Source organism: Aotus nancymaae, unplaced genomic scaffold, assembly GCF_030222135.1.
Source record: "Aotus nancymaae isolate 86718 unplaced genomic scaffold, 86718_ANA_hifiasm-v0.15.2.pri h1tg000083l, whole genome shotgun sequence".
Lineage (NCBI taxonomy): Eukaryota > Metazoa > Chordata > Mammalia > Primates > Aotidae > Aotus > Aotus nancymaae.
In genome coordinates, this window is record NW_026988498.1 from 2,163,553 (window position 1) to 2,187,730 (window position 24,178).

The window sequence follows — 24,178 nt, forward strand, 5'->3', positions numbered from 1 at the left end:
GCGGCTCGCCGGCGGCCGCGCCGCGATTCGGGGCGCCGGGACCTGGAACTGAACCCGCGGGGCCGCTGGGCGGGGCCAGTCTGCGTGGGGCTGTGCGTCGGCCCGAGGCGACCGCGTCGGGAGTTGTAGTTCCCGCCGCCTTGGCTCGGTTCCCTGCGGCGCTGTCTCTGCGTCCCGACTCCGCTGTCACGGCCACCCCGCTTCGCCTGTCGAGCCGAGAAGTGTGTGTGCTTGCACCTGCAAACCGTGCGTCCCGTGCAAAACGTGTCCTGTGCACGTGTCCTATGCAAACGTGTGTCCTTGTGCAAAACATGTATCCTGTGTATATGTCCTGTGCAAAACATGCGTCTGTGTGTAAACATGTATCCATTACATACTTCCCTGGGTCCCTGTGCGCAGCATGGATATGTGTTTCCATGTGCAAAACGTGTGTCCTATACAAAACATGCATCCCGTGCGCGTCCTGTGCAAGCATGTGCAAAACGTGTCCATGAATAAACATGTATGTATTGCAAACGTGTCCTGTGCAAGCATGTGTTGTGTGTCCATGTGCATAGCATGCGTCTAGCTGCTGGAGCTCACTTGCAATGTACTGATGCTGATGGTGCTCCAGAGTCCTTGAGTTCCCCCAGGCTTAACTTTCCGGAAATGCTTCCCACCACAGCCGGTGTTCAGAATCACTGTTTCTTTCAAGATAATAATTTCAAATCGTTCGAATCAATTGTTTGATTACCTTTTCTTTACAGGTGTTTTTAATCCAATGTTCCCCTAAGCAGCTTAGCAAAGGGAAGCAGGGGCACAACCTCGCAGAAATGAAAAGCCTGTTTCCTGTTTCCCAAATAATACCCAGTCAGCAATTGAGTAAGGGATTTTTGTTTTGTTTATTTATTTTTGCAAAGTGGCTTCCCAAATTTAGAAAGTTTAACCTTGTCAAAACTCGCTGTAGCCTTGTCAGAAGATTCATCACTCACCTGACCTGTATTGAACCTCAATGCAGTAGAGTTTGGGCTGGGAACTGCCCAACCTCGTCCCCCACCACGCTCAGGCCCTGGCCAGGAACAGCCTGAGGGCAGCAGATTTCATCCTGCATTTCTCTCCACTTCTAGCTAGCACTGATTTTTTGAAAGATTTCCTAAACACAGCACTTTATTTGTACTTTTCTTATGGCATTTTTTGGGGGAAGTCCTGCAGTATTGCTAAGTTTTATAAATTGGGCAATGGGTATTCTTAAAACAGAGACGTTCTTGGTTTCCTACTTATCATTACAGATGATTTAACCCCTTTTACTCTGCCCCCATTTTTATACACACACATTTTCTCTCCCTCATGCTCCTAATATAACTTGTGTGTGTGTGTGTGTTTTGTTGAATAATTGGGGGTTATGTTTTTGATAGATAGAGATTAAAAATGATGCAAGTGCTAACTTCAAGAAAAACAAATTTTATACAATTCTTTTTTAAGATGGAGTCTCATTCTGTCACCCAGGCTGGAGTACAGTGGCACAATCTTGGCTCACTGCGACCTCCACCTCCCGGGTTCAAGCGATTCTCCTGCCTCAGCCTCCCTAGTAGCCGGGATTACAGGCGCCCGCCACCACACCTGGCTAATTTTTGTATTTTTAGTAGAGACAGGGTTTCACCACGTTGGCCAGACTGGTCTTGAACTCCTGACCTCATAATCCACCTGCCTTGGTTTCCCAAAGTGCTGGGATTACAGGGGTGAGTCACCACACCTGGCCCAAACATTTTTTATGGCTTAGCTGTGAACACAATAAAAAATAATGGCTTGACTATATCCAAAGCCTGGGGGAAAGCCAATGTACACTTGCAGGATGTTGCCTGAAATAGCTCGGTCCTCGTTAGCCATTTTGGGAAGATTTTATCTAAAACTGAGAAGTCAGCTGGGCACAGTAGCTCATGCCTGTAATCCCAGCAGTTTGGGAGGCTGAGGCAGGAGGATCGCTTGAGCCCAGGAGCTCGAGACCAGCTTGGGCAACATAGTAAGACCCGCCCCTGTCTCTATTTAAAACAATAAGGAGAAGAATGAAATTGAGAAGTCAGAGTAGCAGGAAAAAATAAGTGAGTAATTAGCAGAAGAAACAGCTATAAGAATTGAAAGTGCTTGTCTCCAAGGAAAAATCAGGAAGACGGCATGACAGAGGATAGCTCCATGTTATTTTGTGTCAGCCAGTCTTGTCATTCTCTTGAACTTTTATTTCTATGTGTTAGTTATTAAAATTCTATAAAGTGGAAAATAAGAGTAGGATTGTCAGGAATTGGTGTTTTCCCCTCCAACCTTCTCATTCTGCAGATATGGAAAGCTGAGAGGGAGGGAGTCGTGTGTGTTCAGCACATGGATTTCCATTCTCTGAGTCCCACTAAGTGATGGGAATACCGTCATGGACAATGGTTGCTTTGAAATCCTTTCTGTTAAATCTGACATCTGGTCACTCTTCCTGGCAGTTTCTGCTGCTTGTCTTTCTTTTCATTGTATGGGTTATACTTTCCCATTTCTTTGCATGCCTCATAATTCTTTTGACTGGAAACTAGAGTTTAGATAATAAAGTGACCCAACTCTGTGTGATATTTCCCCACACACATAGTGTTAAGCTTCTGATACCACTTCAAATATCCCACCACCACTCTGGTACGACAGTGGCATTGGTAGAACTCTCTTCCTCTGAAATAGACATTAGGTCTTTATAGGTCTCTATCTACTAAAGAAATAACATCTGCACTTAAAAACTTTGCTATAAAAAGTACAGGCCCTGAGAGTGTCACTGATTAATTCTATTAAACATTTATGAAAGAAATGCTGCCAATTTAAATCAAAGTATTTTGAAAATTAAGAAAGGAAAGAAAACTTCCCAACTCATTGGATGAGGCCAGAGTTACCTTCATACCCAAACTAAAGGCCTTACAAGAAAAACAAAGCAAAAACATAAACCTACATCTCTACGTACACAAACGCCAGAATCCTTAACAAAATATCAGCAATTCATATCCATTCATATATGAAAAGGATAATGAATCCAGAATAAATTGGGTTTATCTTAGGAACTCAATGTTGATTTAACATTTGAAAATCAATTGATATAATTTACCATATTAAGAGATCAAAAAAGAAAAACTATATAATCATCTCAATAGATGCAGAAAAGCATTTGACCAAATTCAACACCCATTTGAGAAAAACTTTCAAAAAGTAGGAACAAAAGGGAAATTCATAAATCTAAAAAGGGTATGAAACACCAAAGCTAGCGTCATGCTTACTGATTACAAACAAATGCTTTTGCACTAAGATGAGAGACAAGACAAGGATATATATATGTTTTTTAAGACAAGGATATTTTATTTCACTCCTTATGTTGAACATTACATTAGTGGCCTTAAACAATGCAAAATAAGGAGAAAAAAAATACAAATTAGAAACAAGGAAGTAAAACTATTTGCAGGCAATGTCCTAGGATAGCATAAAGAATGCACACATGTGCAAACAAATAGCTACTGGATATAATAAGTGATTTTAGCAAGTTGCAAGATACAAAGTTAATATGGAAAAATGAATTGTATTTCTATATGCTAGTAACAAATTATTGTAAACATTTTTAATACTGTTAAGAATAACATCAAAAACAAAGAGATAAATATGGCAAAATATATGCAACAGCTGTACACTGAAAATTATAAATATTTCTGAAGGAAATTTTTAAAGACCTGAATAAGTAGAATTTGACAATTATTAGAATGTTAATTCTCCCCCACATTGATATGTACACTCAACATAATCCCAACCAAAATTCCAACAGGTTGTTTTTGAGGTAGAAAATAAATTGGTTTGAAAACGTATACAGAAACTTTAAAGATTTAGAATAGCCGGGCCCGGCGCAGTGGCTCACACCTGTAATCTCAGCACTTTGGGAGGCCAAGGTGGGTGGATCATCTGAGGTCAGGAGTTTGAAACCAGCCTGGCCAACATGGTGAAATCCTGTCTCTACTAAACATTTTTTTAAAAATAGCCAGGCGTGGTGGCAGATGCCTGTAATCCCGGTTACTCAGGAGGCTGATGCAGGAGAATCACTTGAACAGGGTCCGGGGGTTAGGGGCAGAGGTTGCAGTAAGCCAAGATCACATTCCAGCCTGTGCAACAAGGAAGTCACTCCATCTCAAAAAAAAAAAGACTTAGAATAGCCAAAGCATACTTGAAAATGAACAACATTGGAGACTATGCAAATTCAAACCATGACACACCCTTCAGAGTAGCTAAAATTAAAAAGTGTTGGCAATGATGTAGACGAACTAGAATTCTCTTTGTGGAACCGTATAACTTAGAAAAACCAGCTTGTGAAAAGTTTGAAATTATCTGCTAAAGTTGAACATATGCCCTTGTTATTGCCACAACAATGCCCCATAATAAATCACCCCAAACTCAGTTAGCTTATGATAACAGCATTAATTCTCAGACTCATTGATCTTCAGGATGTCTAAAGTTCTGCTAATCCAAAGTGTGTTGGGGTGTAGGTTAGTGTCACATCTGCTCCACATAGGTTTGTTCTGGAGACCCGGGCTGAAGAGACAACAGCTACACAAGATATGTTCTCCACATATGAATCACCTGAGCACAAAAGCCAAGTCAAATGACAGGAGCACACTTAAGAATCCTGCTGTGTCATGCCTGCTAATATTCTATCAGCCAAAAGACCTCACTTAGACCAAGCCCAATATCAATGGAGAAGTAAACTTGGCCAACAGTGGGAATAAGGGCATAAATATTTGCAGACACAAAAATCCAAATTATCATGCCTAGCATTCCAACATCCCAATCCCAGCTTTTCATCAGACAGAAATGAGTGCCCATGTACACCAAGAGATATCAGTGAGAATGATCACAAAAGTATTATTTATAACAGCCAAGAACTGGACACAGCCCAAATGTCCATCAATAATACGACGAGTAAAGCAAATATGTTACATTTACGCCTTCATATACAGCAATGGAAACAAAAGAACAAGTACACCCAAAAACATGGCGAGTCTCACAAGCAGGCGCAAAACTGTTCACTTTAAATACAGTTCAAACCACAAGCAAACTAAATGATAAAGCTTCAGGGTGCGTATTTAGGTGGCACACTTACTTTTAAAAGCAAAGAAGAGATTACCATGGAAGTCGGAATAGTGGTTAGGCTAGGGAAGCGGGGTGGGGTACTGGCAATGTTCTATTCCGTGATGGCATGTTGGTTTCATGCATATTTGCCTTGTGATAAATCATGGAGTTGTACATTCTGGTTTTGTGCACTATTAAAAGAGTCATTATACTACATTCTCTACTTCTACAGTCAGCCTTCTTCAGTTCTTGAATAGGTTTGTTTTCACTTCTCAAGTCCTTTGCACTTGCTTTGCCTTCTGTCTAGAAAGCTATCCCTGCACATATTCCAAGCTTTGGTTCTATCAGTTTGGATCTTTAGAGTTTGACCTCAAACGTCCCCATTTCAGTAAGATCTTGCAGTTCTGTTGCTTCTGCCCTTGGCCTCCAGCCCCCAGTCCCATCCACTAGCATTTCCAGTGAGTTTTCACAGCATGTATTGCTATCTGAAATTCTGTTTTGTTGTTGTGGTGATTTACCTGTGTTTGTCACTCACCTCTGGAATAACTTCCATTATGGGCAAGGTCCTTGTCTAGCTTGTTCATGATTGTAAAATCAGAGTCTACTACGGCACCTGGTCACAGTAAACAGTAAACACAATGACTAAATCACTTGATATTACCAGCACAGTGCCTGACTCATGATGCATGTTCATTAGCACTTAATCTCTCTCATTGGTACAGTCATGTGTCACTTAATAATGTTTCAGTTAACAACAGACCACATACTCAACAGTGATCTTACATGATTATAATAGAGCTGAAAAGTTCTATTGCCTTGTGATATTGTAGCCATCTTAATTTCATACAGCAATGGATTGCTCACGTGTTTGTGATGATGCTGGTGTAAACTAACCTATTGCACTGCCAGTCGCATAAAAATATAGCACACAGGCCGGGCGCGGTGGCTCATGCCTGTAATCCCAGCACTTTGGGAGGCCGAGGCGGGCGGATCACGAGGTCAAGAGATTGAGACCATCCTGGTCAACATGGTGAAACCCCGTCTCTACTAAAAATACAAAAAATTAGCTGGGCACGGTGGTGCGTGCCTGTAATCCCAGCTACTCAGGAGGCTGAGGCAGGAGAATTGCCTGAACCTGGGAGGCAGAGGTTGCGGCGAGCCAAGATCGCACCATTGCACTCCAGCCTGGGTAATAAGAGTGAAACTCCATCTCAAAAAAAAAAAAAAAAAAAAAAAAAATATATATATATATATATATATATATATATATATATAGCACACACAACCGGGTGTGGTGGCTCACTCCTGTAATCCCAGCACTTTGGGAGGCTGAGGTAGGCAGATGACCTGAGGTCAGGAGTTCGAGACCAGCCTAGCCAGCATAACAAAACCCTGTCTCTACTAAAAAATAGAGAAATTAGCTGGGCGTGGTGGCAGCTGCCTGTAATCCCAGCTACTCGGGAGGCTGAGGCAGGAGAATCACTTGAACCTGGGAGGCAGAGGTTGCAGTCAGCCGAGATCACAGCACTGCACTCCAGCCTGTGCGACAGAGTGAGACTCTGTCTCCAAAAAATAAAGTATAGCACACACAATTATGTACAGCACGTAATACTTGATAATGATCATAGACTATGTTACTGGCTTATTTATTCACTATACTTTTATCGTTTAGAGTGTACTCCTAATTGCTTCTCAGCCTTTTGGCTAAGATCAAGTGTACAGTGTACTCCTATTTATTTTTTTAAAAAGGTTAATTGTAAATCAACCTCCAGGCAGGTTCTTCAAGAAGTATCCAGAAGAAGGCATTGTTATCATAGAATATGACAGCTCCATGCATGTAGCTGCCTCTGAAGACCCTCTAATGGGACAAAATGGAGGTGGAAGACAGTGATATTGATTGTCTTGACCCAGGGTAGGCCTAGGCTAATGTGTGTTTGTGTCTTAGTTTTTAATGAAAAAAGTTTAAAAAGTAAATTAAAAATTTTGAAAATAGAAAAAAAAACCTTACAGATTAAGGATATAAAGAAAATATCTGTGTACAGCTGTACAATGTGTTTGTTTTAAGCTGAGTGTTATTACAAAACAGTCTTAAAATTTAAGTTTAAAAAAGTTAAAAAGTTACAACAAGATTATTAAAGAATTTTTAAAAATAAATTCAGGGTACTTTAGGTGTAGAGTGTTTTATAAAGTCTACGCGAGTGTACAGTAATGTCCCAGACCTTCACATTCTCATCGCTCACTCATGGACTCACCCAGAGCAGCTTCCAGTACTGTAAGCTCCATTCGTGGGAATGCCTCACACAGATATACCATTATTTATCATTTATACTGTATTTTTACTGTACTTTTTGAGATGGAGTCTTACTATGTTGCTCAAGCTGAATGCAATGGTGCAATCTTGGCTCACTGAAACGTCTGCGTCTGGGGTTCAAGAGATTCTCCTGCCTCAGCTTCCGTAGCAGCTGGTATTACAGGCACCTGCCACCACACCCAGCTAATTTTTGTATTTTTAGTAGAGACGGCGTTTCACCATGCAGGCTAGGTGGTCTTGAACGCCAGACCTCAGACAATCTGCCTGCTTCGGCCTCCCAAAGTGCTGGGATTACAGGCGTGAACCACCGCGCCTGGCCTTACCGTACCTTTTCTATATCTAGATACGCTTGTGCAAATACTTACCATTGTGTTATAACTGCCTACAGCATTAAGTACAGTAACATACAGCACGGGTTTGTAGCCAGCAGCAATGGGCTATGCCTTATAAGCGTAGGTGTGAAGTAAGTTATGCTTTTAGGTTTCTATAATGTTTGCTCAAGGACCAAATTGCCTAATGAGGCATCTCTCTCATAAGGTGTTCCTATAGTTAAGCGATGTGTGCATGACTATCATGGGCAAGGATAAAGCTGAACTTATTGATGGCCACTTTATTTACGGTTACCTTAGCTCTCTGTGCATGTATTATAAATTTTTAGAGGTGCTTTCCTAGGGATAACAGCCACACCTGCTATATGCATTAAAACAAGGGCAAGATTTCTAAAATGTCGCATTTGGCCAAGACAAGCAACTCTTCTTGCAGCAGCAGCTGCAGCGGGAAACGCAGAGAAAGGCGAAAGCGCCCGAAGGAGGCCACGTGGGCGACTGCCACAGCACTCCAGCTCCGCCGACGGGGCCTCTCCCGCCTCTTCCCAAAGGCATCTTCCGCATCCGGTTAGGGGTCGGCTTCGCGAGAAAAGACGCGCGCGCCGGGATTGGCCGTCCAATCAGGAGCGAGCTGAGGTCTTACGCCTGCGCAGAAGGGAGACGAGAGCGCCGCGTGGACGCCGACCTCGGCCCGCGCCTGCGTCTTGGCTTCTCCTCGGCGATTGGTTCCTATGTCTGAGGGGGACGCCTTACTTCAGTTTTCACTTTCTTTTTTTTGCCCCCCCTCACCTCTTCTTTTCCTTTGGCCGTGAGGTTTTGCTTCCGGTTGCTAGTGCCGGTCAGCGAGAAAGTCGACATGTTCTCTCAGGCGGCCGGGCGTCCCGGGGCTGCCACTCGCCTGTGACCCTGACGGGAGACGGAGCGCGGGCGGGAGCGGCGTCCCTGTCAGTGCCAGCAGCGAGGACTCCGGGGCCGGGAAGGACGGCGTGCCCCTGAGGGGTCTCTCCGCGGGAGACGGCGCTTGGTGCTGCCCACGTGCCCCGGTTGTCGCGAGGGCCGGGGAGGACGCAGAGGACGGCCGGGAGAAGCATGGGAAAAAGGCTGAGCCGGGATCTCAGGTCCTCGGGGGCGGCGGCCTCGCCACGGACAGGTAAGTCACCCCGGGCTGGGCGCCTGCGAACCGTGCGAGGAGGACGGCGGGCCCCCGAGGCCGAGCGCTCGGGCAGCTGCCGCGGCTGGGCTGCGAGGGGCGGGCGTGTTCTCGCCTTTTGCCGGACTCGGGGTGAGGGATGGGAGGGGTCGGCGCCTGCTAGATGACTCGACCTTCTGTCCTGCGCTACAACCTGTGGCCGCGCTCGGTGTCGCGGGCTGGGACATCCTAACCGCGTCGCCTGTCAGGGGACAGCTTCGTCCTCAGGGATATGATAATAAGTTCTTGGCTGAAGTTTCCCTCTTCGGGTTTGCGCCGGCTGGGAAGGCATTTCCTGCGGGCTCTGTGTGAAGCCCGCTGCTACTCAGAAGCTTCTCTGAGCGGAGACTTGATGGCAGTGCGCCGCCTTTTCTTTTTAGGGCAAAGCAGGTGTCTCCGAAGCGGGGGTCACTTAGCAGCAAAACCAAGCCGGGCTTGAGCGTCAGGATTACTTGGTCCGAGCGACCCAGAAGTTTGTCTGAAGGCGGCGCCAAGCAGCGTTTCGTGGGAGGACTGGGCTGATGACTGAAATTTTGAGGAAGATTGCTTTGGAAATTCTCAAGTTTCTCTTAATCTCCTCGTCTATTTGAAATCTGTAAATATAAACAAACCACGCTTGCTCTTCCTTAATCTCCCGGTAAGGTAAAGTTAGAATATTAAAGTTTATGAAAGTGTATCCAAACTTAAATTTGTGGTACACAAGTATATGGTATTGTTGGAATAGCATTCGCGATCTGAGAGTCGACAGTGTTCCCCTGAATAGAACACTAAAAGGGAAGAGGAATGAGCTTGGGACATTTAATATAGGATCAGCCTGGCGGTAATCCTACCTAGGAGGTTTATAACAAAGCAGTGTCCCCTAACGGTGCAAGAATACCCTTCTGTTGAAAAACTGCCTTATTGGAATGACTAGCTGTATGCAGTATCTCCAGTACTGTTCATCAATAAATCACTAAGCCAGGACAGAAAAAGGGTGACGAAAGGTCCACAGTTATTTTAAGGAAGACAAAGACGGTATATTTGAAATTTTGTATGTATGCAGGACATTTGCCCAAATATAACTAATTTTCTTGAAAGGGAGCTATAGGCATTCCTGTAGTCTAGACATAGTTGCTTAAATGGGTTGAAATCGGTGACGTGCCTAGAAACTTGACTGAGACGTGTTTGTTAAATATAGTATAATATCTAGCAAAAATAGATCGATAATGGCATGTGTTTATCAAGTGACTCTCATTCTTCTATTGGTAGATATTCAGGTTATTTTCAAGATATCCCTATAACTAACCATACTGCAGTGATTATCTCTTGCTGTTACAAACAGTGCTTCAGGTGCTCATGATAGTATTTCTGTAGAATTGAGTCCTTACGAGAGTGCTGGATAATAATGTTGCTAAATTGCCCCGAAATGATTGTACCTTTCTATGTTCACTCTCTCCAAAGATGTGTTTTTATCTCCCATGCTAGCCAGCACTGGATGATAATAGTGTTTTAAAATTATCTTAGCCACCTTAGTAATTGAAAGTAACATTCTGTTTTAATTTTTATCTTCCTTGGTGAATACAAAAGTTAAATATTTTTAGCCAGGTCATATCACTGGCTGATATTTTTATTGGGTCTGAGCTCTCTTTTCTTTGACCCATGTAACTATTACCATAGTATTTTAATTACAGTTTTGTAATATATGTTGGTATTTTCTTTTGAAAAAGAGCTTTGGGTTTTTCATTTGCATTTTTTCTTCCAGAAGAAATTAGAACTATCTTTTTAAGTCCTATAGAAAATCTTCTCAGGATATTGATTGTGATGGCGTTGAATTTATAATTTCAGAAGAGACATTCTTTTGAATTTTTCCTCCTAGGAGAATAGGTACATCTCCCTTTTTCTTCTTTAAAATTTTTTATTGTGAAATATGCCATTAATATGTACTGACAAAACGTGTCTGTGTAGTAAATATACTTGTCTGTACATATTAATGGCGTATTTCACAATAAAAAATAATGAAAACTTAATTAAAAAGCTTTAGAACCTTTAGTTAGTTTAGAAACCTTTTGTGTGTTTCTACCCCAGGAGGAAAGTGTTCCCTGTCCCCATTACCATGGCCATTATTAATTTTGTATTATTCCCTTGCTTTTTTAAACAGTTTTATCACTTGTATAGGTAATCTTAACTAACATTGCTTACTCTTACCTGTTTTTGAACTTTATTTAAATAAAGTCGTATTCTGTATTCCATGAATTACTTTTGTGAAACATTGGGTTTCTGAGATTCATTCATGTTAAAGCACGTGCCTATAGTTTAGCAATTTAGAAACCTGATTCCCAGGACTCCTTTACGCTTTTAAGAACCATTGAGGGGGCCAGGCACGGTGGTTCACACCTGTAATCCTAGCACTTTGGGAGGCTGAGGCAAACCTATCTCTACTAAAAATACAAAAATTAGCTGGGCATGGTGGCAGGTGCCAGTAGTCCCAGCTACTCGAGAGGCTGGGATAAGAGAATCACTTGAACCTGGAAGGCAGAGCTTGCAGTGAGCCAAGGTCGCGCCATTCTATTGCAGCCTGGGTAACAGAGTGAGACCCCGTATCAAAAAAAAAAAAAAAAAAAAAAAAACTTGAAGATCCCAAAGATCTTTTATTGGATTATACCAATTGATAATTACCATATTAGATGTTAAAACTGACCACTCTGAAATATATGTATATTTATTGGTATCTTTAAAAATAACCCATTACATCTTAACATATTTTATTCCCCCAAAGTTAGTGACAAGAGTGGGATTTTTGTACAGTTTTGCAAATAAGCTGAATGTTTCCTTTAATGACTAGAGTCTTACCTGCTTTTGTATTCATTGTGTTGCCATGTGTTTCTTTGTTTTTTGTTTTTGTTTTTTTAGGCATTGTTTCACTCTCGTTGCCCAGGCTGGAGTGCAATGGCACGATCTCGGCTCACTGCAACTTCTGCCTCCCAGGTTCAAGTGATTGTCCTGCCTCTGCCTCCCAAGTAGCTGGGATTACAGGCATGTGCCACCATGCCCGGCTAATTTTGTATTTTTAGCAGTGATGGGGTTTCACTGTGTTGTCCAGGATGGTCTCGATCTCCTGACCTCGTGATCCTCCCACCTCGGCCTTCCAAAGTGCTGGGATTACTGGCGTGAGCCAGCACGCCCGACTTGCCATGTATTGGTTTGGTTGAAGTACATGAAGAAAATCCAGCCTCATTCAGCTGAGTAGTTGAAAAAGAGGAATATTTTAATAATCTTTTCAGATGATTATGTTCTTTTTTTGATATTCATCAAAACCTATCAGTTTTGTGTTTTTGTTTCTGTTTGTTTTTTTTAGGACAATGTCTTGCTCTGTTGCCCAGGCTAGAGTGCAGTGATACTATCATAGCTTACTACAGCCTCCAACTCCTGGGCTCAAGCAGTCCTGCCTCAGCCTCCTAAGTGGCTAGAACTACAGGCACACACCACCAGGCCTGGCTAATTATTAATTGTTTTTTGTAGAGACAGAGTCTTCCTGTGTTGCCCAATCTAGTCTCGAACTCCTGGCCTTTAACAATTCCCCTGCCCCGGCCTCCCAAAGCACTGGGACTATAGCATCCAGCCCCTAACAGTCTCTTGAATGTTAACTGCAGTGTAGAATTTGAAATGATATGAATGAACTTCTCATGCTTTAACATTAAAATCCATTGGTCTACCTTGCACTTTCAAGGGCTCTTTTACCTACACATGGGTCATTTGGAAAATAATGGTTCACTGAATTATGCAGCTCTTTGACACGACACATTTCATCATATAATTTCAGAAAATTGTTTGCACATGTGATCCTAGGCTCATGTGATCCTAGCATTTTGGGAGGTCGAACTGGGAGGATTGCTTGAGCCAGGTTTGAGACCAGCCTAGGCAACATAGTGACACCCCATCTTTAAAAAAAAAAAAAAGATTAGCTGAGTGTGGTAGTACATACCTGTGGCACCAGCTACTTGGGAGGCTGAGGCGGGAGGATCACTTGAACCCAGGAAGTCGAGATTGCAGTGAGCCATGATCATGCCACTGCACTCCAGCCTGAGCAACATAGTAAGACCCTGTCTCTTTAAAAAAAGAAAAAAAAGAAGGAAAGAAAAAGTACAACCTTTGGTGGAATGACTTTTTTTTTTTTTTTTTTGAGACATAGTCTTGCTCTGACATCCAGAGTGGAGGGCAGTGGCACGATCTCTTCTCACTGCAATCTCTGCCTCCCAAGTTCAGGTGATTCTCCTGCCTCAGCCTCCCAAGTAGCTGGGATTACAGGTGCGTGCTACTACACCTGGCTAATTTTTTGCCCTTTTTAGTAGAGATGGGGTTTCACCCTGTTAGCCAGGATGGTGCCCATCTCCTGACCTCGTGATCTGCCCACCTTGGCCTCCCAAAGTGCTGGGATTACAGGCGTGAGCCACCGAGCCCAGCTACGTAATACTCTTAATACGTGGCTATGATTAATTGAATCAAGTTGGACACAGGCCCCAAGCTGGGCCATTCAGAGTGAGACAATTATTTGTTGTTATTTTTGTTGTTTTTATATAGTGTAGCAGGAAGAAAATTGGGGTGTTAGTTTATAAGCATCAGCCTGATAACCAAAAATACTTTTTATGGTAGACTGGATTTTGAGAATGTTAAAACAGTCTTCAGAAATTGAATATTAAATCCAAAAATAAGCAAGCCATAAATGAAAAAGTCATAGTAAATAGGTATAATTCACTTTACTCAAGAGGTGTAATCCCAAAAAAAAGTTTTTAAAAAAGGCAGTTTCTCTCCTACTGGATATACTAAATACCCTGGTGAATTTTCTATTTTAAGTAGCTCATTGTTAATCTACATAATTTATTATGAATTTAAATAACTTGCTTTTTGAGTTCAAATTATCCTATATACTATACAACCCAATAATGGTAAAATAAAATCTACTAATTAGGTTTTCTTCTGGGAAATGCATGCGGGTATCTTAGATTGCTTAGTTAAAACATAATGAGTAAAGATGTCCTTAGGTCAGGCCAAATACTTCATTTTCCCTCTGCTCCTCCATTTAATTTCATTTTTGGTGAATTTTGTTAGGGCTGCATGGCTTATTGGGAAAGGACCTCATCCCTACCCCAGGCTTTGGTATCAGCTCTCCTGAAGATATGTGAAGTATTAAAAAATTATTTTTAGGGCCGGCATGGTGACTCACTCCTGTAATCCCAGCTACTCAGGAGGCTGAGACAGGGGAATCGCTTGAATCCAGGAGGCAGAGGTTGCATTGAGCCAAGATTGTGCCACTGCACTGTCTCAAAAAAAAAAAAAAGCCATATTCAGTATAAATTTTAGTTTTGCTAAATGTATAAATACATTTTTTATCTACATAATAAACTAAAAAGTAAAGCCGTATCAGACTGTGACCAATGAGGCTGCATAAATGACGATGAGACGAAGAGTTATAATAACTTGAGATCACTGTAGTGAAAAGAACGTGGATTTTAGTTAGATCTGAGATTGATAGATTTTCTTACTCCGGGCTTGCGAGCAGGACACTTAAGGAAATTGGAGCTTGGAGTATTCTTCGTAAAATAACACTAAAACCGTCCTCCTAGCCGGGTTGCTGTGCGACGTCCAAGTCCTCGGAGGAAGTTGGCTTGCTGTCCTGTGCTCGGTTCTGACGACTGAGCCCCCCGACGTCTGCGGGGGTTCCCCGGGTACTGCGGGTTCAGTAGGGTTCCCTGGTGTGTGGAGTGGCCACGCCTTACAAGCCCCGTTGGGTCTACGGAGTGTGTGGGGATCTTCCAGCCCTTTTGGCTGTGTGGGCTCAATGGGGTTTGAGGGAATCCCCTCGTTCTGTGGGGTCCGTGGGTCCTGAGTCAGGGCCACGTCCCTGGGCTCCGCTCGCGGAGCCATCGTCATCCTTGTTGACTTTCAAAAGGCTCTGCCGTCCCCGCGCCCTAAACGCTCTGCACGCCCTGCACCGAGTTCCCCCGCCTTGGCGCACTGGCCTTGGCTGGAGGGAGGGGGTTAGAGGGGGCCGGAGGGCCGCCGGCTGAGCAGAGACACAGTCCCCTCCCCCACACATCATGAGGTGAGTCGCGGAGGGGCCCAGGTCTCTTCCATGCTGTAGTGGGGATTTCTGAGCCCTACTCTGCTTGGGGCGGGCTCACCTACGGAGGTGGCTCATAATACAGCACTGAGTGCGAAGGAGACCCGGGAAAATGGGCCGACTCTGTCTAGTATCGTTTTACCTTCAGGTGAGAGTGTGGAGAGAGAAGCTTTGGCAGGGTCAGTGAGGCCCGCAGTAGAGACTAGGTGATGGCAGACATTTTTATATGGTACCCGAAGGCTTACTTCACTCCTGATTGTGAGTGGATTGTGTGTGGTAGTGGTGGAGTCCTTGCAGAACTACCAGAGAGGTGTTAGTTCTGTGTGTGCCTGTGTAAACCTACGATAGTTAAGGTCATCTTTTTGAAATGTAGAACAGTGATTGCAAATGGACTTTGCGCTTCAAGTAATTGCAGGTTGTTACCTTAGTTTTTTCTCCCTTTGTGTGTGATTATATTGGTTTAAACTTTTGTACGTGGCAAAAAAATTTTTAATGAATGTTTAAGTTTCTATGAAAATCATACGTTTCTCAGAGTATATTTTCTGGATTTTAATAGGGTCACTTTGTTTTCTGGGTATCTGTTTTGACTTATGGAAAACACTATTTGTTTTCTCTACATTTGCTTCATTAAAAAAAAAAAAAACTGCAGGAGTTCAAGACCAACCTAGGTAGCCTTATTTTGGAGGGAAAAACCCCACAAAACTACAACTATAATTTGGTGCTGCTTAGGACTGTAGGAGATCTTTTTTCCAAGTGAAAATAGCTTTATTTCTCCCAGATTATGTTTATTTAAAATTTCAGATGATATGTAAAGCTGTATAAAATAAAGCAAAAACTACCGATACTTGTCTCACCCAAAGATAACTCTGTAGAATATTTGATTACCTATTGTACTAGGAGCTCTGTTGGACACTAGGGAGTTTGGTGAACAAAACAGTGTCTGCCTCTATAAACCTTACATTCTGGTGGGGAAAACAGACCTCTCCCAACCCCACCAAAAGTATTTTTATAATAATTCTATGTTCGTAGCCGGGCGCAGTGGCTCAAGCCTGTAATCCCAGCACTTTGAGAGGCTGAGGCGGGCGGATCACAGGTCAAGAGATCGAAACCATCCTGGCCAACATAGTGAAACCCTGTCTCTACTAAAAATATAAAAAAAAAAAATTAGCTGGGCATGGTGGCGTGCGCCTATAGTCCCAGCTACCCTGGAGGCTGAGGCAGGAGAATTGCTTGAACCCGGGAGGCGGAGGTTGCAGTGAGCTAAGATCGCGCCACTGCACTCCAGCCTGGCGCCTGGTGACAGAGCGAGACTCTGTCTCAAAATAATAATAATAATAATAATAATAATCATTCTATGTTCTAGTGCTTTAAGAAAACACCTATTTTGAGTGGTGTGATCAGAGGTTTATCTGATTGGATAACTGAAATAGATGTCACTAGAGGAAGAAAAAGAAGCTCAACCACAGGAGTAATGGGGAAAAACAAGAATTCTGTTCAGAAATAATAGCATGCACAAAGGCCTTAAAAGAGGAAAAAGCTGTAAAAAAAAAGATCCATGTAGCTAGCACTCAGTAGTGAATCAGGAGAAAGTAGAGCAAGATGAGGTATAGGAAATCAGCAGGGACCAACTTTTACTTGTCCACAACCAGGAGTGTGTGTTTTGTGTTCTGAGGGCAGTGAGAGGCTACTAGGGGCTTTAATTAGAGAAATGGAAGTGATCTGGAAAACTAATTGATGAATTCATTAAGTAAATATTTATTGAAATCTTACTGTGTACTGGCAGTACAACATTGAAAAGGACAAAGCCCCTGTATTCATGAAACTAATAATCTAGTGGTTGGACGACAATCAGATGAACAAGAAAAAACACCAAGATATTGATAAATGTGCAGAAGATTTATCTTAAATTGTTTAAATTGTGATGTATGTTCTTTAAGACATGGTATATTACACATATACTAATTTTGGGACTTGCTTTTCTTTCCCCTGAATAATTTATGGTAGGACATTTTTCATTGTTACTAAATAGTTTTCTTTGGGGGCATCTTACTTTGGTTTTGGATTAAGTATGGTAAATAACATGCATAAATGGAGAAATACTGTGCAGCAGCAAAAATTTGCAAGTTACAAGGCATCTGGTGGGAGTTATATAGTAACTTCCTTTTGATAGTCTGACATGTGGCTGTCCAATACCATCCCAGACCCCAGCTGCCCCTTTGTGGTTTTTTACTTTGACCTATTAATATAGTTAAATTTGTGGATTTACTATTTATTGAGCCATTTTTGCATCTTAGAATGAGTCCTGATTGATCTGTTATTATTTTAATGTCCTGATGGATTTACTTTGCCAATGCATATATTTAGGATTTTCATATCAATATTCATGAGAGATCGATCTATAGTTGTTTTTGTTGTGTTTTGTTTTGTTTTTTGAGACGGAGTCTCTTGTTGCCCTGGCTGGAGAGCAATGGTGCGATCGAGACTCATTGCAACCTCTGCCTCCCGGGTTCAAGCGATTCTCCTGCCTCAGCCTCTCAAGTAGCTGGGATTGCAGGCATGTGCCACCACGCCTGGCTAATTTTGTGTTTTTAGTAGAGACAGGGTTTCTCCATGTTGATCAGGCTGGTCTTGAACTCCCGACCTCAGGTAATCCGCCTGCCTCAGCCTCCCAAAGTGCTGGGATTACAGGTGTGAGCCACTGCGCCTGGCCTAGTTGTTGTTTTTTAACGTGTTTTCTTTGTCTAGTTTTGGTGTTCACATCTGATTGCTTTGTAAAAATAATTGGGAAATTTTATTTCTTTTTCTGAATTTTGGAACAGATTAAATAGCCAAGTATTATTTATTTTTACTTCACTTAACAAATTCATGTTTACTAAACATTCACCATGGGCCAGGAATTGGACTGGATGCTGAGTAATGGGGGTAAACAAAACAGATGTGGGTCCTGCCATGATATTGCTTGGTTTATTAAAGAAAAAGACATTAATGGAGTTAAGTACACATATGTAATTATAAATCATGCAAGAAAAGGACAGGATGCTTTGAGAGAATATCATTGAAGATCTTTAGATTGTGCTTTTTATGCATTTTAGTAAATAAGTATTGAGTACATACATATACACTAATAGCTAATTATTTAAATTAATATATATTGATTTGGTATGTAATTAGGGCTGTGGTGGGTACATTAGTAAAATGAGGTCTTCATGATTACACAAATTAAAATGTAATGGCAATAGTAGCTACCATTGTAGGTGGTAGCTGCATCATTTTTTAATTGTAGGAATTAAGACAGGTTAAGTAGACACTTTTAGTCTAACATGTTCAATAGTATACACTTTTTGGGAGTCTAAGATTATCATAAAAGAGTAAGAATATAAATCTACAAAGATCAAGAGGAGGCGAGAGGAAGAGACAGCTGAAATCACTATTTGGGAAACTAGAAAGGAGATGGGCAACTAATAAATGATTTCATGAATTAGAAAATGCTGAAAACTGAAGAGAGGTAACCCAACAAGGAGCAAACAGATTATTTGCACAGAATCTGGAAAAGTCTTAGGAATTGAGGGTATCAAGTACAGTACTTCTGAAGTCAAGAATTACAGGATGGGATGGGAAGAGAAGGATTGGTTGATGGTCTTTATCATTTTGATACCCTAGAACTCCTCCACTCCCATACACGCAGACGACTACTCTTTCTACCTTGACAGAAGACTGAAGGTTTATACCAAGGAGACATTAACTAGGCAGGCTCCAGATGGCTGAGGTGGGAGTGAAGCACCTAAATGAAAATGAAGATTGAGTGAAAGTCATGTCAACATGCTGAACCTAGAGCAGTTGTCTTTGTTTGCTTAGTTTCCAAACTGTCAGGCTTATGTGCCCTCAACAAAATATTAAAGGATTCTTGGCTGGGGAAGCTTACCAGCCATGGCAAAGTATTTAACAGATATGAACTATGGGAATTTATCTGATTAAACATCTGGAGCCATCAGATCACCTGGAGAGTAAAGCTGCTGGTCAAGAAGCATTGTTCATGTACCACAGCTTCTAGTCAGCTTTTATTTTATGTTTTGAGACAGGGTCTCACTCTGTCACCCAGATTGAAGTGCAGTAGTGCTGTCATAACTCACCACAGCCTGGAACTCCTGGGCTCAAGCTATCCACCCGCCTCAGCCTCCTGAGTAGCTGGGACTGCAGGCATAGCCTGTATATATAAAATAATATATATAAAAATACAGCACATCTGGCTAATATTTTTATTTTTCGTAGAGATGGGGGTCTCACTATGTTGCCAGGCTGGTCTTGAACTCCTGGGCTTAAGCGATCCTCCCGCCTTGGCCTCCCAAAGTACTGGGATTACAGGCATGAGCCACTAGTCAGCTTTTAAATGCCTCACATTTGAACATAAACGTACAGCCAAGGGTTGTCTGCCATAGGATGAAAGTCTAATGAAAAAGAGACCAAATAGGAAATAAACAAGTAGGAAATGAAAGGAGCTGAGTATAAATAGATTTACTTCAGGGAACAGAAGAAACTTCAACAAATAAAACTAGTATTCTTTAAAGAGACGATAATTACATCTGTGAACGATGAAAGAGGCTCTATTTTTAAAAGAAATTATTCAAAAAAAATTGTGACAGAAGACATTTCTTAAAAATTTAATACAAGGTTTAGATAATAAATCTGAAGAATTCTCCCCCCCCGCAAAAAAAACCAGAAGAGCAACAAGAATTAGAAAATAAAAGTGAAATGATAAGGAAATTAGAGGACCAACCAAGGAGGGTTCTTCATCTAATACAGTGGAAGGAAACTGTGTCCAGAACTGAAGGATGTGAGTTTCTAGGTTGAAAGGGCCTATCAAGTGCCCTGATCAATAAAACAGAAACAAACAAACAAAAAATAAAACCCCAGCATACTGAATGTATAGTTCCAAAAAGAACAGATTGAGTCTTAATCTTCCTACTTCTGAAAAGAAGAATGGGGACAGGGAACGAGGGGCTAGCTCTCAAACTACATTTTAACAAATTCAGGGAAAAAGGAAACCTTCTTAACTTCAAATTATATGTAAGTGCTATTCGGAATCCCCAATGGGAAGTTCCAATAGTTCTGTGACAAAGACAAAGTTGTGGAGAGGAAGTATATCTCATGTATCTCCAGAAACTTATTCATATCCAGAATCAGAGAGCCCTGTCCAAAGAGAGAAGTCTCTTATACCTGGCTAAGACTGAAGAGCCATTTGATACCATTAAGGAAGCAGAAAGAGTAGAACTAGAAAATACTGGAGTGGGGTTTGGAAGAAGCAGAGATCTTAGTGCCAATAAAGTACTCCTAGAAATGAGTGTATAACCTTGGAAAGCAAGGATTGTGTCTCTAAGAGGCAAGCAGAGCAGGCAATAAAGGCCCTCCTGAACCAGATTACATTTGGAGATTAGACAAGGAACAAGAACAAGGCACCATATTATAAAACAGCAATCCTCTGATTTAGGAACAGAGTGAACCCTAAAGAAACATGACAACTGCCCTGCCCCTCCCTACATCCTGAATCTTCTGATACCAATCCAGGATAATTCATCTCATTCAGACATGTGTAACAAAAATAGTAAGTATAACATCTATACAATGACTCTATGGTAGATTGTATTTTGTATGTTGGTTTTTTGTTCTTTTATATTTTTTATTATTAAATACATAATTCACATGCCATAAAACTCGCCATTTAAAAATGTACAGTTCATTGGTTTCTACTATATTCCCAAGGTTGTGCATCCATCACCACTATCAATTGCATTATTGACCCTAGTGCTTTACTACTTCTTATATTCATGCCATGACCCTAAGCAGTTCCTTCCATTAAAGGGACAGAGATATTTCCTTGACTTTGTGTTTGGCTATGTGACTTGCTAAGGTGAAAGTGACACCATGTCAGTTTCAAGTGTAAGCCCTAAAAGGCGTTGGGTATTTTTATTTGTTCTCTTTGTATCTGTGCCATTTCCATGAGAAAAACATGTCTCTGCCAGCTCATTGGCTGAAGGAAGATGAAAGATATGAGAATGAGGACCACCCCATCAGTTAAGCTGCATTCAGTGAACGCTGTAGAGATGTGAGTGATAATAAATGATTGTGGTTGTAAGCCACTGAACTTTAGGATGATCTGTTAATAAACAGTAGTTAACTGAACAGTTATATGATAAAAAGCTAAAGGAACAGAGAAAGAGAAAAAACACAATTTTCTACAGTTGATTTTTTTTGTTTTTGAGATGGAGTCTCGCTCTGTCACCAGTCTGGAGTGCAGTGATGCAATCTTAGCTCACTGCAACCTCCGCCTCCCAGATTCAAGCGATTGTTCTGCCTAGCCTCCGGAGTAGCTGGGACTACAGACATGCACCACCACGCCTGGCTAATTTTTGTATTTTTAATAGAGATGGGGCTTCACCATATTGGCCAGGCTTGGACTCCTGACATTGTGATCTGCCTTCCTTGGCCTCCCAAAGTACTGGGATTATAAACGTGAGCCACCGCGCCTGGCCAACAGGTGATATTTTTTAAAACAGTATTGCCGGGAAATAAATCACAAGTGGTCAAGCTACTGCTTGTGATCTTGCCTATTTTTGTAAATAAAGTTATACTGGGATATAGTCTTTCCTATTTATGCATTTTCTGTGACTGTTTTTATGCCCTACTGGCAGAGATGAATAGTTGTGACAGAGACCATGTGGTTCATAATCCTAAAGTATTTATTTTCTGACCCTTTATGAAAAAGTTTGCTGACCTTTTGAAGTAGATGGAAAATGTGACCTAAGATTTTAATACATATTTTAAAATATATACCACATTATACCCATTAAGATAGCTATAAAAGACAGATAATAACAACTATTGGCAATGCTGCAGAAAAACTGGAACCTTCTGTATACTGCTGGTGAGGATATAAAATGGTGCAGCCACTTTGAAATCAGTCTTGCAGTTTCTCAGATGAGCAGACACAGATTTACTGGATAAGCAGACAGTTCTACTCCAAGGTATATATCCAAGAGAAATGAAAACATGGTCACATAAAAACTTTTACATGAATGCTCATAGCAGCATCATTCATAATAGCCAAAATGTAGAAACAACCCAAACATCCATCAGTTGATGGATAAACAAAATGTAGTGTATCTATAAAGTGGAATATTATTTAGCAAAAAAAGGTATGAAATATTGATATATGCTTTAACTTGGTGGGTTAACCTCAAAAACAGGCTAAGTGAAAGAAGCCAATCATGGACGACCACATACTGTATGACTCTGTTTATAGAAAATGGTCTGGAATAGGCAAATACGTAAAGACAAAGTAAATTATGGTTGTCTAGGTCTAGGAACCAGTGAGGGGTGAGGAGGATAGCTAAGGGGTAGAAGGTTTCTTTGAGGGTAGTGAAAATACTGTAAAATTAATGATAAAGGTTGTACAACTTTGTGGATATACTAAAAGCAATTGAATTGTATACTTTGTGTGGGTGAGTTCTATGCTATATGAATTCTATCTCAATAAAGTTGTATTAGAAAATAAAAATAATGAAGCATAGAAGTTATGGAAAAAGAACTCAAGGAAGAGGCAGCCAGACAACAGTAGGATGTGAAACAGGAACCAGCAGAACAAAAGAAGTAGAGAAAAAAGCAACCTGTTTGCACAGTTGGTTAAGGTATAAGAAATAGAGAAAAGTGATCAAGCCATTTCAGAAACACAAATTGTAAGTACACAAGGGAGACTAGACACCATGGCAAAGATCATAAAAGAAATTTTGTGGTGAGTATATTTTACCACAATTTTGATAATGCAAAGAAACAAAACAATGTATAGACTTGAGAAAAGTGAGTAAAACAGGTATACATTTATTTTTATTGATGCATAATAGATGTACATAGTTTTAGGATACATGTGATAATACATTCATACAATTTGTAAATATCAAGTCAGTGTAGTTGGGATATCCATCACCTTAAATCTTTCTCTTTCTTTGTGCTAGAACCACTGAAATTCTTCTAGTCATTTTGAAATATGTAATAGATTGTAAACTACAGTCAACCTACTGATCTAACACTATGTCTTACTTCTTCTCTCAAACCATATATTTATACCCATTAATCAACTTCTCTTTATTCCTTCCTTCTCCTACCCTTTCCAGCGTCTGATAACCACCAAATCTACTCTCTGTATTTATGAAATCCACTTTTTTTAGCTTCCACATATGAGTGAGAGCCTGTGATATTTGTCTTTCTGTGCCTGTCTTATTTTAATTAACATAATGATCAACAGTTCCATCAGTGTTGCTGAAAATGGCAGGATTGGCCTGACACAGTGGCTCACGCCTGGAATCCTAGCACTTTGGGAAGCCAAGGCAGGCGGATCATTTGAGATCAGCTTACATGGTGAAACCCTGTCTCTATTAAATACACAAAAAAATGAGCCGGGCATGGTGGTGCGTACCTGTAGTTCTCAGCTACTCGGGAGGCTGAGGCAGGAGAATTGCTTGAACCCAGGAGGCACAGGTTGTAGTGAGCCACAATTGCACCACTGAACAACAGCCTGGGACACAGAGCAAGACTCCATCTCAAAAAAAAAAAAAAAGGGAAATGAAAATGGCAGAATTTCATTCATTTTTATGGCTGAATAATATTCCATCGTATATACTACATTTTAAAAACTCGTCTCTTGATGGACACTGAGGTTGATTTATATTTTGGCTGTTGTGAATAGTGTTGCAATAAATATGGGAGTGCAGATGTCTTTTTGATATGTTGATTGTTTCTTTCGGATATATACCCAGTAGTGGAATTGCTGAATCATGTGGTAGTTCTGTTTTTATTTTTTAGAGAAAGCTCCATACTGTTTTCCATAGTGGCTGTACTAACTTACATTTCTACCACACTGTGTAAGTGTTCCCCTTTCTCCACAGCTTTGCCAGCATTCATTATTGCTTGTCCTTTTAATAAAAGCCATTTTAAGGCTGGCCATGGTGGCTCACGCCTGTAATCCCAGCACTTTGGGAGGCTGAGGAGGGCAGATCATGAGGTCAGAAGATTGAGACCATCCTGGCTAACAGTGAAACTCTGTCTCTACTAAAAATACAAAAAGCCAGGTATGGTGGCATGCACCTGTAGTCCCAGCTACT

General features: G+C 41.3%; 1 protein-coding gene across 5 annotated transcripts in view; it reads left to right on the forward strand.

Annotated features, from left to right (window-relative positions):
• The first annotated feature begins 8,484 nt into the window (after nt 1-8,484).
• Nucleotides 8,485-24,178, forward strand: part of TASOR2 (transcription activation suppressor family member 2) — an 83,125-nt gene continuing 67,431 nt past the window's right edge. For 3 of the 5 annotated variants that reach the window (XM_064369063.1, XM_064369066.1, XM_064369061.1), the window contains exon 1: nt 8,485-8,890. The gene's annotated coding sequence lies outside the window, so the exon portion shown is untranslated. The remainder of the gene's footprint in view (nt 8,891-24,178) is intronic. The other 2 variants (XM_064369064.1, XM_064369065.1) reach the window with 2 other exon arrangements.